At 43.6% G+C, this 10,445-nt stretch overlaps 1 long non-coding RNA gene across 1 annotated transcript; it reads right to left on the bottom strand.

Moving 5' to 3' along the window:
* Positions 1–8,138: 8,138 nt before the first annotated feature.
* Positions 8,139–9,753, bottom strand: LOC108531511 (uncharacterized). The gene is made up of 2 exons (XR_001886175.1): positions 9,436–9,753; positions 8,139–8,850 (listed from the first exon to the last, which is right to left on the bottom strand). It is a non-coding gene; the product is annotated as an uncharacterized LOC108531511 (long non-coding RNA).
* Between the last annotated feature and the right edge of the window lie 692 nt (positions 9,754–10,445).

The raw sequence follows: 10,445 nt of genomic DNA, 5'->3' as shown, positions 1-10,445 counted from the left end.
AGTTTTGGAGGCAGACCCTCCAGAGTAGGAATGGAAACCCTTGAACTTGGCAAGTAACTTAACTACTAGAAGCCTTGATTTCTTAATCTTTAAAATGGGGATAGCAATGTCTACCTTGTAGGGACATCATGAGTATTTAATGAGATAATGCAGATAAAGTTGTTGATCCCAGCAAGATCCTCCATGAATGGCATCTATTATCCTTATTCTGAAGTTCTTTCCCTCTATATTTAAGCTTCTAGAATTGACATCTTCCTTATCAAAAGTTGCTCAACATACAGAACCTAGAAGGAAAAGACTCTTTCCAAATAGCAAATGGCCAACCATTGTTTTAAATTGTTCAGTTGTGGAACTGACTTTAGAATCAGATGTGAGTTCAAATTTCAGCTGTACCAGGTGCCCTGGGAAAGTCATCTTCCCTATCCAACTTCAGTTCCCTCATCTGCAAAATGGGAATCATGATGTCTATTGCACAGTGCTATTGTGAGAATGACTTGAAAGTGCCTGACCCAGAGGCAAAGCTGGACAAATGCTACTGCTGTTCTGGATGTTGTTGGTTTCAGAGGCCGAGCCTGTGTGAGGAGATGGCCCGGTGTGGGGCTGTGAAGCCTGGGGCTGCTGGCATTTTGGTGGGGGTTGCCCTGTTTGCCGCCATCTCTGATTGCTGCAGGGGCCTCTTCCTGGTGTTCCTTTCTGCTTGGCTGTGCTGCTCCTTAGAGTCCCCTGAGGGAAGACAAAGGTGAGTAGAGTTGTTTAGTTTGGAAAAAAAGCGTCTCGGGGCAACCTACCCATGGATTCCACCAAGGACTCTTATGAAGAGGAGCTGTCCATTTGCTCTCTATCTCCAGTGAGGACCAGAAATGGGGATGAGGAAATGAGTTGCAGAGAAAGGGGGCTCCAATGGAGGGAAGAGCATCTTTCCTAGAAGGTGAATTGGTCCTAGGAGGGCAGCAACCAAGAGAGCTGGGGACGCCATCTCTGGAAATCCTTAAATGCAGGCATGACCAACACGCAGTCTGGATCTCTTAGGTGGTAATCTGCTGCAAAAAAGGAGCTGAGACCAAAGTAAGTAATTCCATGGGTTTTTATAGGAGAGAATCACAAAGATATTCTGCACATTGGTATATGCACGTGACATAAATTAAACCTGGGCTAATACACAGAGAAGTATGTGTGGTCAGGTACGTGTGCACACACAACCTTTCTCTTTATGCTTTGGGTTCAAGGGAGCTCAAGAGAACAATATCAGGTACAGAAGCTATTGGCAGGCACATGTGTAGTCTCTTAAGACAATAAGGTGGGAAAAACAGAGAACTGGAAGACTTGGCTAGGAGCAGCTCAAAGAGGGAATTGGACCATTGTATGAGTTCTTGTTGTGGAAATCAAGGGCCATCAGAATTGAGCCGTGGAATGGGAGCTGTGCCATTGACCAAGTTCTTAGACACTGGCAAGGCAGCACACAGTATACGTTCACTCTTTATTAGAGCCTCAGTGATATCCTGTACAGGTGAGGAGATGGTGTCTTCATCTATTGAGCCCTTGGTTTTCAACTCAAGTGTTTGAATGTGTCATTCCTTTTTCCTGTGGCTGACTTCCTCTTAACGCCCAGGTATACGCTTCGAGTTTCCTTGCTCAGATTGGCTCTCTGCCACGGGGCCTACTCTCTTTAAGCTCTCCATGAGACTCGTTGCTCTCCAAAGTGTCTCATTTGTTTACCTATTTATCTTCTACCCCCTAGAATGTAAGCCACATGGGGCAGGGATCCTATTATCTTTATTTTTATATTCCTTCTTTATGACAGCATACAGGAGTGCTCAATACATGCTTGTTGAACAAAAGATTAAACTGACTTTCCCAATAAATTGTTCTACTAAAAAGACACACGCATCCATGTGTTAATTGCAGCACTATTCACAATAGCAAAGACAAATAGCAAGTGCCCATCAGTGTTGGATTGCATAAAGAAATTGTGGAATACGGCCGGCGTGGTTGGCTCAAGCCTGTAATCCCAGCACTTTGGGAGGCGAGGACGGGTGGATCACGGTCAAGGGAGATCGAGGACCCATCCTGGCTAACACCGTGAAACCCCGTCTCTACTAAAAAAAAAAAAAAATTACAAAAAACTAACGGGCGAGGTGGCAGGCTGTAGTCCCAGCTACACGGGAGGCTGAGGGCAGGAGGAATGGTGTAAACCCGGGAGGCGGAGCTTTGCAGTGGCTGAGATCCGGCCCACTGCACTCCAGCCTGGGTGACAGAGCGAGACTCCGTCTCAAAAAAAAAAAAAAAAAAAAAAAGAAATTGTGGAATAGTACCATGGAATAGTACACAGCCATAAAAAGAATAAAATCATGTCCTTTGCAGTAATGTGGATACAGCTGGAGGCCATTAACCTGAGCAAATTAATGCAGACATAGAAAACCAAATACCACATGTTCTCACTTATAAGTGGGAGCTAAACATTGGGTACACGTGCATATAAAGATGGCAACAATAGACACTGGGGACTCCTCGAGGGAAGAGAAGGAGGGTGTCAAGGGTGGAAAAACTACCTCTCTGGTATTATGCTCACTGCCTGGGTGAGGGATTCAATTGTACTTCACATCTCAGCATCAAGCAATATACTTTTGTAACAGCCTGTACATGTACCCCCTGAATCTAAAATAAAAGTTGAAAAAAATAAAATAAAGTGACTTTCCCACAATCCACCTTTGACTCCCAATTCCAGCACCCTTCCAGCTTGCTTCCTGCTTCCAGAAGACCTCAAACGGGGCAGCACAAATCCGAGATGCACGGAGTCAAGCCTGCAGCCAGGTCTAGAGCTGGACACTGCCTGATTCTCCCCTCTGCTCTGTTCCTTTAGAAGCTCTTTTTCCAACATTCGCCTTGAAAAGTCATTCCCAAAGGATTTTTATTTTTAATGGAGCAGGCTGCCAATAGAACTTTATTTATGGATTTGTATTTTAAGATTGTTGGGGATTTGCTTGCCTTGAGGTATTTGGGTGGATCTGGCCCAAGGCAAGCTGAGCCTCAGCACTTCCCTGTGGACTAAGCGAGCACTTTCCTGAGGTTTGGCAAATGCCCTAGGGCTGCTTTCTCTCCTTTAGAGGACTGGGTAGGAGCCCAGGGCCTCAGACCAACCCATTCACTCCCACTAGGTAGGCGCCCAGGGCCTCAGACCAGCCCATTCACTCCCACTAGGAAAACAGTACTCCCACTGGGGACAGCACTGGATGCCAGAAAGGAGGCCTTTCCTCTCCCTTCCCACACTCCTGGCTGTGTTGTGTGAACCTGGTCTTCTAAGAACAGAAATAACATCCTGTGCTTGCTCCCACTTGGCAGCCAGGCGGGTCCAGCGGGCCACTTGGCGGTCAGCCTGAGGAAGGAAGTCTCCAGGTATTGGTGAGAAAGTCGGAGGCAGGTTGCTGCCTAGAGAAAGTGCCTTTGGCATTGGTCAGGGTCACAGGGCAGAGGCAGCTCCAGGGGGGATCTCTGACCCTTCCCAAGCAGTGAAAGTTGGGAAGTGTCTCCCCCCGCAGCTGTGGCTTCCAGCAGAGACCGGAGACTAGAACCAGCAGCACTTACAGAGATTTATAGCCCATGGAAAAGAGCTTCTCAGCTCACATGTTTACTTCAGAGAACTCTGTGGAGGCGTCAAGGGCCAGGGTCAACATACACTAATGCAGCTTTGTCTTTCAAGCGTTTCGGGCCACATTATGTGTTTGGAAGACAGCAATGGGGTGAGTGGGGAGTGGGGAGGGCAACAGGCATTTCTGAAAATTCACAAACATACATGGTTTGGGCATGTCTAGGTAGTGTATAGTTAATGATGTTGTTCCCTTTTGTTCCTTACCACTTAGAGGAAAAAAGAAACATTTCCAGTTCTCCTATGTCAAAGGAAAGCCTGTTGCCAGGCTCTTCTTCTGCTAAAAAAAAAAAACAAAACAAAAAACAAAAAAACCTTGCAAATTGAGAGTTCCCAGGAGATTGGAGTTAATCCCCTGCAGCTAACCAAGGGAGAGTTGTCACTCTGAACATTGCACCACTGTCAGGGTTTTTGGGGTGCTCTGCTTGAATGACTAAAGGAGACCCCCCTCTCCCACCCAATCCCCTTCCATGCCCAGGCTTGTCTGGCAGCTTTTCCCTCTCCTGTGTCACCTCCTTCTGTTCCTCTGATTCCTCCCCCTCACACTACTCGTGGCTCCCTCTCGGACCAAGTCCCAAAGGACATGGGGGGATGCATAACTGGCTGGGAAGTGAGTGACCACTGGTTTAATGGCAACCGGCACCCTTCCCCTCTTCCAGGAGGAAGGGCTGTTTATGTGGTTTTGTAAAATATGCAGAAGCTATGAAAATAAGCACTCTATCAATAATAAATGGAATGGAAAATAGAAGCAAACAAGTCAAAGAAAGATGAGGTGGAAGGTAAATCAGTCAATTTTCTTTTAATTGCTCTCACATCCGTAAAAGTCAAAGGAAGAGCAACCCTCAAAGTGTCTTAATCAAATAGAACGCCAGGAAGCCTGCAGCAGGGACATCTCTTTGGGAGAAAGCGCACTGCAATCTGAGTTTAAGGAAGCCAAAACATACTTAGGCTGGCTAAGGGAAATCCAGTTGAAATTACATTATAAAAACAGAAGCCAACTATTGTAACTTTTCAATTACCGCAATTTTTGGCACAGTATTATATTTTTTAGAACTTTATCCATATGCAAAAATTGAAAAACAAGTATTTTAATTCGCTTATGTTCAGCTAGAGTGGCTTCTTTGCAAACTAAAGGTTAAATTTTGCCAAAGTGATAAGGACCCATTTGTATAAACTATTGTCATGAATGCTGCCCGAAATGTACCACTAAGAAAGAAGGACATCTGCTTGGCTGCAGGTAACCTGTACAGGACTCCATCCAAAGGGCTTACTGAAAAGAACAGAGTACCAAGGGGTGTCATTATCAGTGGCCTCACCCCTAAGGCAGATCTGGGCCCCGGAAATAGTTAAATGTATACCATGTTGAAATGATGGCAGACAGATTCTAGGGTGGTTCTCAGGCTTTCCACACCCTGCTGTTCACCCTCTGTGTACTCCCCTCCCCTTGGGCTAGACCTAGGAAAATACATCACCTTCTCTAAGATTCTTTCCTAGCAGAGTGGGGAAAGATTCTCCAGCTAACTTTGAAAAAGTCAGCTGTCATGTTTTGAGAGGGCTATGTGGCTGGGAGCTGAGGGTGGCCTCTAGGAGCTGAGAGCAAGTCCTGGCCAATAGTCAGCAAGAAAGCAGGGACCTCAGTCCTACAACTACAAGGAACTGAACTCTCCCAACAACCTGAATAAGCTTAGAAGATGATCGGAGCTCCAGATGAGAATATAGCCTGGCCAACACGTTGACTTCAGCCTGGAGAGACCCAAGTAGAGAACCCAGCTATGCTGTGCTCAGACTTCTAACTTATGGAAACTGTGAGAGAGTAGTGAGTTTTATTGTATGGTAATGTGTCATGCAGCAATAGATAAGGAAGGCAAGATGCATCCCATTGCATAGGTTGCTCAATCAGCTGGCTTAACGAACCCTGCATCAGAGCACTTTTCCAAGCTGCAGCCAGGAGATTTTTTCAAAACAGGAACCACCCCTACTGCCATCCGCAGCTGCTTAAGCTTCTTGGTGACTTTCCTTGGCACCTAGGATAAAGGTTAGGAAACTCCTGTTGGCCTACACAGCCTCATATCTCAGCCTCCCTCTCCTGTCCTGCCACACTGGTCTCCTCTTAGCGTGTGGCGTCCTCTGGGGCTGTTTCCCCTTCTCCTTCTCCTCACCTGCAATTCCTCCTTTCAAAGATGACATCCCCTCCAGCTTTTGGCTGCTTTTGTTTGCTCTCCAATGCCTTCCAATTACTATTTTAAAAGGTTTTTCCAACACTTATCATTGTTGTCTACAAGAAAGGTAGTTTAATACAAGATCCTCCCTCTTCATCTGAATTCATCATAGGGTTTTAAAACACTTATATTTAGCTATTCTCATTTAGTCCTCATAAAACATTACTAAGATGACCAAAATGAGTTAAATCTCTCAACAGATAATTTACTTTCTCCCTTTCTATATTCCAGCCATTATGCTAGGCAGTGATAGGCAGGGAACAAATCAGCGGGAAACAAATCAAGTCCAGTCTCTAGCTTCACAGAGTTTATGATCTAACACAAGAGTCATTCGCTAAATGAATATAGTGAATTTTAGAGAGAGCAAGGGCCTCGTGCCAGGGCCCATAGTGGAGTAAGTAGCAGAAATGAGATTTAACACCAGAGCTCTGACTTCTGCATCAGTGCACACAACACAGAGTATTTTTCATGAGGCTACCCCATAAAAGCTATACCATTCATTCATTCATTTAAAAAATATTCATTGAATACTTCTAATCTACCAGGTACTGTTCTAAACACAGAAGATACAAAAAGGGCAAAAATAGAAATTCCTGCTTTCATTCTGCCCACATTCTAAAGAGTTATTACTTTCTTAAGTCATATGTAAATAACACCCTTAGTGTAATTAGATATTCTTCAAAGACTGAATTTTGTGGAGCATGTGTTTTTTATTCACTAGGGAGGCACATAACACTATGAGCTTTGCTAAAATAGGTTGATACAAGGAATACAATTACGATAAAATGTTCTTTATGATAAAACCACTATCTGGGGAATGGGCCACAGTAACAAGGTTTTGTCAATTTTTCAATGTCTATATTAACAAAACAAATGCAAAAAACAAGACCTAGATGAATATATTTTTGTGAGTCCTTATTAATGCAATAGCCAGTCTCTAATAATGACAACTGTGGCCGGGCATGGTGGCTCATGCCTGTAATCCCAGCACTTTGGGAGGTTGAGATGGGTGGATCACGAGGTCAGAAGATGGAGACCATCCTGGCCGACATGGTGAAACCCTGTCTCTACTAAAAATAAAAAATTAGCTGGGCGTGGTGGTGTGCACTTGTAATCCCAGCTATTCGGGAGACTGAGGCAGGAGAATCACTTGAACCTGGAAATCGGAGGTTGCAGTGAGCCGAGATCACACCACTGCTCTCCAGCCTGGTGACAGAGCGAGACTCTGTCTCAAAAAAATAAAAATAAAAATGACAACAGCAAGTCCTAATTATATATTATTTTCATAAGAAAGATCCGGGGAAAGGAAGAATGAGAGATGGGCATAGAAAAACAAGAAGAAATAGGAGAGTTGAGTGACAATTTTTGCAATTTCTTTTTCTTTTGTCAAGACATTTCATCTTCTATCACCCATCTCTGCTCCAAGCATCTCAGCCACCTACAAAAAGACTCACTTCAACTCCCAGAGACTGCGTGCTGAATTTCATGATGAACTCAAATGCTTTCTTCCAGCCTTTCCCTTCATTCTCACAGTGTGGCCCCGCCTGCGCATATTGTCATTTAGCACGGATCAAAGCCTTACACTGAGAGGATGGAGTCTTTGGAGACAGTGAAATCTCAAACATCTGCCAGTGGGTAGATAAGGAGGCGGGGGCATCAGGGTGCACCCCTCAAATCACATCACATGTAACTACTGGGGTCAGGAAAGTTAAACCTCTCACTACAACAAATCACTACCATAAAATATCAATGAACTTTCACAAGGAAAATCAGGGCAAGGTGATCTATGTCAGTTATGCTCGTTGTTTCCTCTAATGAAATTTTGACTGGTTCATTTCAGTTGCTAATGAACTTCAGAGACTCTCCATTCTACTTTATCTCTAGGTCTTAACATTGAAAATAGCGTAATCATTTTAATAAAATGTTATCATTGTAGACCTATTTTAATATTTTATAGCATGATTCATTAATTCATCAAATATTTATTGTATATTTACTGCGTGCTCTGAGAAATACAAAGATGAACTTAAGACCTAGTGTACTGGGAGAGTTTGCCAAACTTGTAATTTTGATCTACTATCATTGGCTGTAGAGCTGAATATCACACAGGACTGAGTTTCATAATAGGGGGTTAAAAGTGATACTTACGGAGAGAGATGGAGGGGTCATTGGGAGAGCTCAGTTTACCACAGCAGCCCTAGAGCTGACATACAGTGATCACGCAATCAACATTCACTACGTAAATAAGCAGCCAGAAGAGAGACACATGAGAAAGATCTTGGAAGTATGGTTTTAATAAATAGATCAGGAAGCTGGGTAGAAGAAATGGTGTATACAGAGATGCAGAAGGAAAAAGCTGAGCAGTGCGCTTGAGCTACTAGCTGCCACACAAGCACAGAAGGGCTGACCTCAAACCACCTTTCCAGCACCGTGTCCCCTAGTTGTCTTGTGACCATCTTTGCTCCATAAACTTCCTTCTCCTCCGTACTTTATTATTCAAACAATGCTTTCACTCATATCTGTGAGCCAGGCTTGAGATCACGGGCAGTTTTTACTTTTCCCTTTCCCTCCCTTGACATCTGGTCAGAACAAAGCCTGAATAATATACTCCTGAAGTTCTTCTTGGTATCCATCTCATCCTCCTAAAACTTTCCTTCAAGAAACACTGAAAGTTCCCATTACCATCAGTCTTGTTTGAGATCCATCTCTTCTCACTGGATGTATGAAAGGCCTTCTTAATTTCTCTTCTTACATCCCAAGTTTCCCCATAGGCCATGCTCAGTACAACTCCTAGACCAGTTCTCTTGAAGCAGAGCCCTGGTACTAACATGTTCCTGTTCAAGAATTGCTAATGCTTCCCAATTATATGAGGATTAAAGTCAAGGCTGTGAGTCCAGCAGAAGCTCATGGATATTATGACAGAATTTGAGCCATTATAGGAATTTCTTCAGGTGATTCACATGGTTAAAATTATATTTTGAAAGTATCCTGTGAAATAAAAAATGGAAGTTAAGGCAAGCGTGCAGGTCGGAAAATGACTTTGGAGTCTTGAGAAAACCAGGCTAGAGGAGATAATATTCTATACCACAAAAAATTAGTGGAGGTAGAGAAAAGTAGATAAGTAGGAGAGCTATTCAAAAGTGGGACTGACTGCTCTTAGTGATGGGTTGAATACGGGGGGAAAGGAATTGGGGGTGGGGATGCTGCCCAGTTTTCTGAGTAGATGATATTTTGTTTGCCAAGATAAAAAAAAAAGACAAAAGAAGAATCAGCTCTGCTTGGAAGTGGGTATGGACTGGGGATGAGGAAGAATGTTGAAGTCAGGTTTGGACATGTTGAATTTAGGACGTGTGGATGGAGATGTCCAGGGGCCACTGGCCTTGTAAGATAGGGAGCTCAGAAGATATGTTTGAGCTTGTATGAATCAACATTTGTTGTATGATAAGCCACCCCAGAAGTCAGTGTCTTAAAAACAGCATGTTTTATTACTGCTCATAACTTCAAGTCATCTAGATGTTTCTGTGGATCTGGACCAGGCTGGCTAATCTGGGCTAAGCTAGTTTATGAACCTACCAATTAACTGATGGATCACCAGAGGACCAGCTGTTTTCAGAGGGCCTTGTAGACAGAAAGGGTGAAGGAGGTGTCTTTGATCATCAGCTCAGCCCAGTTTGTTCACTGGGCTAGGATAAGGGGTTCCAAGATCAAAAGCATATGTGTGCAAAACATCTTGAGGTACAAGCTTAAGACTGGCACAGCATCGCTTCTGCATTTTGTTCTCCATAGCAAGTCCCAAAGGCAGGCAGATTCAATAGTTGGAGAAATCAACTCTACTTCTTGACAGGAGGAGCAATAAATATTTCTGGGCAGGCTTTGCAATGTACCACAGAGCTGAAGAACAGATATGGAAGTTATCAAAAGATCAATAACAGAAGTAGGTACAATTTCCCAGGGAAATGGGTAGGGTGAGAACAGAAGAGAGCCCAGAGCAGAATCTGGAACCCCACAAACACTATGACACAGATTGTAGAAGACTCCATGAAATAAACAGAAGTAGCACCCAGGGTTATAGGAGGTAACTAGAAGATGGCTGAGTCATAGCAAAGAAGATGATGTTCTAAGAAGGAAAGTATTATGGTTTGAATGTGGTTTGTCCCCTCCAAAACTTATGTTAAAATTTATTGCCAAGGTAACCAGGTTAGGAGGTGGGGCCTTCAAGAGGTGATTAGGCCAGCAAGACGAATTAATGTCTTTCTCACAAAATCAGGTTAGTTCTCCAGAGATCATGTTTTTATAAAGCAAGGTCATGCCTCATATTTTGTCCTTTTTGCACGTACACTTCCTGTTTTGCCTCTCTGCTATGTTGTGATGGTATACAAGACCCTCACCAGAAGTGGACCAGATGCAGCTGTCTGATCTTGCACTTCCCAGCCTCCAGAATCAAGAGCCAAATGAACCTCTTTCTTTATAAATTACCCAGTCTCAGGCATCATGTTATAGCAACAGAAAATGAACTAAGATTGAAGGTATGTAATAAATGCCAAGAGAAAAGTACTAATCAGGCCAAGTACAGTTTCAGCAAG

This window comes from Rhinopithecus bieti, unplaced genomic scaffold, assembly GCF_001698545.2.
Source record: "Rhinopithecus bieti isolate Rb0 unplaced genomic scaffold, ASM169854v2 scaffold_9670, whole genome shotgun sequence".
Taxonomy (NCBI): domain Eukaryota; kingdom Metazoa; phylum Chordata; class Mammalia; order Primates; family Cercopithecidae; genus Rhinopithecus; species Rhinopithecus bieti.
This window is presented reverse-complemented; position numbering and strand designations above follow the sequence as displayed.